Genomic DNA, 6,800 nt, shown 5'->3' on the forward strand with positions numbered 1-6,800 from the left:
TGCTTTTCAGGCTGAAAAAAGATCAGAAGGGACAGTAACTTCTGGCTCCCAGCTGAATTTTTCCATCCTGAGCACAGGGATGGGGAACATTGCTGATGTTCCCCGATAACGGCAGGGCAGCATGTTCTGAGCTCGGCATCTGAATGGGCAAGAAGAAAAAACACAAGCATACAAACTGGCCTGGCGTGACCACCACTAGTGAATCTGAGTTGTGACAAATTATACAACACATGTATTTTTGCACCCGCAAAATCCAAACACATACATGATTTTAAGACCAGTGCATGGAAAAAAAGGATGCAGTGGAACAAAGCTGTCAACTTCATAACTCCACTGCACACAACCCTAAGGGTAAACAGCACAAACAGGTCTTACATTTATTAATCTAGCTGAGCAGAGGTGAGGAGAAACAGCGATGTTCACCAGGGAATGTGGAGCCCAGGATTACAATCTGATATAGCAGGAGGGCTAGAATCTGAAGCCAGGGGAAAGAAGAGCATCGACAAAAAAATTAGTGGATTTCTAATAGTGCCATCAGGATGAAAGAAAGATAAACTACCCTCCAAGTTTAAAAGTTATGTAGTCAAAAATAATTGAGGGAAGGTGTTAAGAAATAAATATAAATTCAGAAAAAGATATAGGGAAAGAAAATCCCAAATACACCAACAACCTGGGCAAAAGTCACCAACAACCTGGGAAAATGTCACCAACAAGTACAAAGTAGATGGCAAAATCAGCTGGGAAGACAAACTACTTCATTCAATAGAACAAGAAAGTCTGGATGACTAAAAATAAGAAAAATAATGAAAATGGAAACATAGGAATTAATTAAAGAAACCACTACACTGGTTGTGCATAAATAAAGTTTCAAAGATTGCAGACATACTAATCTGTGGAGTGAGGTGGCTAGAAGTTTGAGGACAATTAAAAATCATCACTCCTTGACACCAGGGATAAAGGTAGAATTTGAACGGAGATTAGATGTATTTGGTACTGTTCCAGCTGATTATGATCCTGGGACAGTTACATGGAAAGCAGTGTTGCAATGTACTGAATTTAAGGAGAATTGCAAAATGTACGGATGAACATAAGGAACAAAACTAAAGCAGTAAGAACACAGGTTAGGATACGAGCTGCAGAAAACTGACAGCAGGAACAATTTCAGAAAGAGAAGAGGATAGGTAAATTGGATAAAACAGAGGGAAAGGCTGGCACCCATCATTGCTGTGACGCTTGCGTTACATCTCACTTCCAAGTGCAGAGTCCAATTTGGGAGAAGGCAAGAAGCAGAATATTCTTTTTAAAGGGGAAGAAAAAGGCTTCTTTCTTTTGCAAGTTCCTGTGTCAGTAGCCGTTTTATGGGGCTGCCAATCACGGCAAATCAGCTGAAAAGCCAGATCATTTTCTAAAGCATCTACCTTCCTAGAGAAAGATTTTAAAGTTGACTGTGTACAATCCAGCTGCTGCTTTTAATCTTCCCCTGACAACAGTAGTTGTTTTATTACTTTGACAGTCATTTTTAGCCCATGAATAGTACCACAGTCCTTGTAAGATAGGAAAATTCTTTTGATCTTCAATTTCATAAGGTTTAGCAATGGACAAAGGATTTTTCTGGTATACTTGATCACACACTTGCTGAAGTTTAGGCTTAGAGCCAGTAAAAAAAGCACTGAACTGCCCATTTAGAGAACCATAAAAATCCTTTTTTATTACTAACGACTGCCAGAAATAAATTAATGTATTATAAAAATACTACTTATTAATAGAAAATTACAAACAAGATTACTTGTTTGAAATATCTTTGATACATTGCCAAAATCACTTTTAACTTTCACACTGTTTTCATATAGAGCGATCTAGAGGATAGAAAATACAAATGCAAGGTAAGCATTGTATATAAGCACAAGAAAGGGAGGCATTTCAAGCTGACTGTAACAACTAAGAGATACTGGGATAAGACTCAGGAAGAGACAGAGCAGTTTTCCAGCATAATGGCTTATTTTATGTGCTCCACAAATAAGAACTGTATGTTTTGCACAATCTGAAATACCGCAAAGTCTAAAATGAAATATATTTCCAAACAAGAATAAAAATCCATTCATCAACCATGTTGGGCGAAAAAGTAATTGAAAATTATCAAATTTGTGATTTTTGTTGGTGCAAGCTGCAGTACTTGGAGCAATATTAAAAAAAGTTAAACACAAATATTTAACTTCGCACACACGCGCATCCCATTTTCTCACCCTATTCATACTGGAACCCATTCTATTTATCCTGATGCATAAGGAACTGGAACAGAACACCTCTGTGATATCAAAGTGTAAGGACAGTGTTTCTAGGGTCATTATCAATTTAGTGGCCAGTCAGCTGAATACATATAGAATCATAGAATAACCAGGTTGGAAGAGACCCACCGGATCATCAAGTCCAACCATTCCCATCAATCACTAACCCATATCCCTCAGCACCTCGTCCACCCGTGCCTTAAACACCTCCAGGGAAGGTGACTCAACCACCTCCCTGGGCAGCCTGTTCCAGTGCCCAATGACCCTTTCTGTGAAAAATTTTTTCCTAATGTCCAGCCTGAACCTCCCCTGGCAGAGCTTGAGGCCATTCCCTCTTGTCCTGTTCCCTGTCACTTGGGAGAAGAGGCCAGCTCCCTCCTTTCTACAACCTCCTTTCAGGTAGTTGTAGAGAGCAATGAGGTCTCCCCTCAGCCTCCTCTTCTCCAGGCTAAACACCCCCAGCTCTCTCAGCCGCTCCTCATAAGGCCTGTTCTCCAGCCCCTTCACCAGCTTCGTTACTCTTCTCTGGACTCGCTCCAGAGCCTCAACATCCTTCTTGTGGTGAGGGGCCCAGAACTGAACACAGGATTCGAGGAGCGGTCTCACCAGTGCCGACTACAGAGGGAGAATAACCTCCCTGGACCTGCTGGTCACGCCATTTCTGATCCAAGCCAAGATGCCATTGGCCTTCTTGGCCACGTGGGCCACTGCTGGCTCATGTTCAGTCGATGTCAACCAACACCCCCAGGTCCCTTTCCTCCAGGCAGCTTTCTAGGCAGACTTCTCCTAGTCTGTAGCTGCACAGGGTTGTTGTGCCCCAAGTGCAGGACCCGGCACTTGGCCTTGTTAAACCTCATATCTACCTATGGGAGTTATTTAGATCAGTAGCTGAATTGAATTCTAAATTCTTTGAGTTCTTTCTAAAATAAAAGTGCAGTAGAGGGGGGAGTCTGTGTGTGTGTATTTTATATGTGTATTTATATATTAGTAGCTGAGCTGATGAAGCCTGGATTAAGTTCCCTTTGAAAACTCCAAGTCCATTGGCATTGCCAGTTTCCATACAGACATTCCTTTCTAAAAATTATACACCAAGCTTAAAATTGAAACAGGGTAAAAAGAAACAATTTTCTTTTTAACTGAATGCAGTTAGAAATCAGTCATCTTGATAGTTAAATGAGATTTGTCAAAAGAAAACTAAAGGACAATGAAAGGAAGAACAGGAGTTCTTTCCCCACCTCGTGCACTGCTCAATTGCTCACAGAGCTGTAGTATTTCTTAAACAAGTCTGTTTCAGAAGACAAATCCATCGGATTTTATACCTTTTGCCAGACAGGTTGTGTTTATAGCATCTTGAAATTTCCACAGAATTCCCCAAAATCACATTTTCTGGCAAAATACCAGCCTGACTCCTACAGTCAAACATTCGCAACACAAATATTTTTCTTCAGTATTTTCAGATAAACCACTGCCCTCTGATTTCATTACATTCTCTTGACCAAATATTGAGTTGTCTCTGGGCAGTTATTAAAAAAACAGAAGCCCTCCCCAGCCAGTCAAAGCTGACCCCAGTATCACTGACCCTGAGAAATCAGCTCTCAGTGCAAGCAAGAGTTCTTCACTCCTGTTTCCCCAGTTTTCCAGATGTCTAAATAAAAGTCTTTTAAAGCCTCATCCTTGCCCTAAACACTTAAAGCAATATTTTCAGCCCCGCTGTTTTGGGATAATGGACATCTGTGAGGTCTGCATGTGCAAGATTTTTCTTTCCATTCTTTTCTCCAGATTAGGAATACTCAGAGAAAACAATTTGGCCTCTGTTGTTTGTTAATTACACTCAGAAGTTCCTGGAGAACATCAGCCTCTTGCATCAAAACGTGCCTGGACTTAGGACCTGCTCAGTGTTTTCCCACCCGGCCCTGCTAACTGTGTTATCCCCTGCTCTTGTTGACTCTTGGATTTGCTCTTTGAGACCTCAATCCACTAAAGAGGGAAAGATGGACTTGCTGCAGGAAACAGCCCCGCGTTCCTGCATCGTTTCTGCCACATCTTCTGAAGCGCTTAGGACAATACATGGTGCAATAAAAATGAATGAAAATTTGAAAGCACAAGCAGAGTTGTGCTCTAATAAACGGTGCAAGCTGCAATTTGTGTAGGTGTCCTCTTCTCCGAGTACTGTAAATATCTAAAAAGAGGCCTGGCTCCAAAGCCTACTGAAACCAGGAGCAACTGCTCCCCACAAAGCAAGATGCATCCCATGGCTCTTCCCAGCACAGCACTGCCTAAGTTTTTCTACTGCAGTTCTGTTTGTGTTCACTTGTAGAATACAGCTATTCCTCCATCATTCTGTGTGGAACTAGAGAAATGATACAGACCTTTTCACCTTGGAAGGGAAAGAAAGAGAGAAAGAAAAAAGCAAGTTCCCTTCTCAAGAGGGAATAAAGAGACCTGTGTCCTGGCATCCACACCCTGACTCAGACCTTCGCTTGCAGAAGGAGACAGAAGTTGTCTAGTCCTAGTTGAAGCTTTTCTGCATAGTGGAGCAAATCATAAACATAAGGCACTCATTAGCAGATAAAGCAGAATGGTGATTGAGAAATCACTGGATTCCTAGACACACAGATTTTCAGCCATCAGCCTCGAGCCAAAAAGAAGAGAGAAGCCAAGAGACCTGGTGCTAAGCTGTGCTTATAAGGGCTCTCCTGCCTCTTTCAGGCACTTGCAGGACATTACCTGCTTTCATCCAAGCTCAGCACCCTTATAATTCCTCACCTGCCTCCTTGATGTGACAGTGACTTCGGCAGCATTCACATTCCCCTACATGTTTCTCTTCTGGCTTTTCTCCTGGCTGGTTTTCTCCTGGCTCTGTTTACCTTGCCAGCCAATATTCAGCACTGCTCTGCCAAAGGGTCTGTTGCAAATGCAGGTCAGTGTTTTCTCAGCTTCATAGTTATCTGAGAAAAAAAATATGCTGATGTGAAAAAAGGGGTTTAAACAACTAAGGAAGGATTCCCATAGCCAATAGCACTCTTCCATCTCTTTTCCCTGTCATTCTCCCAGCAAACAGTCCTGGACAGGGTGTTGCAGCATCATTCCAACAGTTGGCATTAGCACCATCAATTTGCCTTCCTATCAGTTCCCATCTTCTCCCTCAAATCAGAAACTGCTTTGAATTACTGGAGACAAGGAAGCATCCTCCCCTAGTAACAGATGAAGTATATACAAGAAAAGAATGAAAAAAAAATGTCTGTAGCATTTGTATAGGGTTTATATATATATATATATATAGCATTTGTATGGATCTACTCATTATCCAAAATTTCTTATGTGTAACTAAGAAAGCATTTGGTTTGTGGTTTGGGGTAGGTGGTTTCTCATCCAAACATATGAGGCTGCATTACAACTACAAATGCTTCCTCTTAACACATAACACTCTACCAGTATGAAAATATCCATGCAAACCTTTTAGGGGTGATGTTGCTAAGCCTTCTGTTTCTGTAAACTCAATAGACTAAAGTGGTATCACCTCTGTTAAAACTCACTCAACAATTTTCTGTGAACGGTTTTACAGAGAAAATGCCTGTATCCCTGATACAGCGAGTGTTGATAAGAAACAAAACCAAGTGCTCAGAAAATTTTCAGCAAATGAAGTAATATTGTGATATGTATTAAGACCTCTCAGAAAAAACAAACATCTATTGCCAACAAGCTTCCAAAGCAAGGCTGCTGGATATTTTTTTCATCAGTAAATTGTGGAGGAAACTGCAGAGCTGATATTAATCTTGCCTCTTAACACTGCTCGATGTAGGATTTCCTCACAGTTTATTTAATTTCAGAAATATCCCTTGAAAGTGGAGTTTGTAAAACCCCAAAATGACACGTGTGCCTGGAGCTGGGAGGTGAAGTGGACTGTATTTAGAATCACTTTTGCAGCAAGGGGACACCTCAATAGATGCTCTGGGTGGCCGTTGGTGACAGAGGGTTGTGTGCCTGCCAAAGCAACCTACATTTTTTACGCTAATAGTACAAATCAGAACAAATATTATCTCCTCTAATGTGACAGACCTTTGATAAAGCGGAGTTGGCCTGGTTGATTAGGAGTATGTGTCAAACACAGATAATGGGGGAATCCCTTTCAGCAGCAGATCACAACCTCAGCAGCCATAATGAGACCAGTTTAACGAGCCTTCTGTTTTACAAGTGATATTAATTGCAGTCCAGTCACATAAGGTACAATCCAAGATAAAAAAAAAGGAGAGAAATTGTATTTCATTCCATTTTTGTCACAATTATAAATTTTCTTGCAGGACCATGGATCTCCCTGCTGCCGATCTAAATAATCTGGGTGGCAGACACGCCGCCGCAGAACAATGTGCATTATTGGGAAGGGCATCAAACACTAGAATGTCTGGCTTTGCACTGCACCTTTCTGCCATTATGATTTTTATTCTACTCTAGGCATTTTTTGTTTGGTTGGGTTTTTTTTGTAAAAACAGAGAAAGAAGGTGCCATTCTTGTGTA

Source organism: Phaenicophaeus curvirostris, chromosome 9 (genome assembly GCF_032191515.1).
Source record: "Phaenicophaeus curvirostris isolate KB17595 chromosome 9, BPBGC_Pcur_1.0, whole genome shotgun sequence".
NCBI classification, from domain to species: domain Eukaryota; kingdom Metazoa; phylum Chordata; class Aves; order Cuculiformes; family Cuculidae; genus Phaenicophaeus; species Phaenicophaeus curvirostris.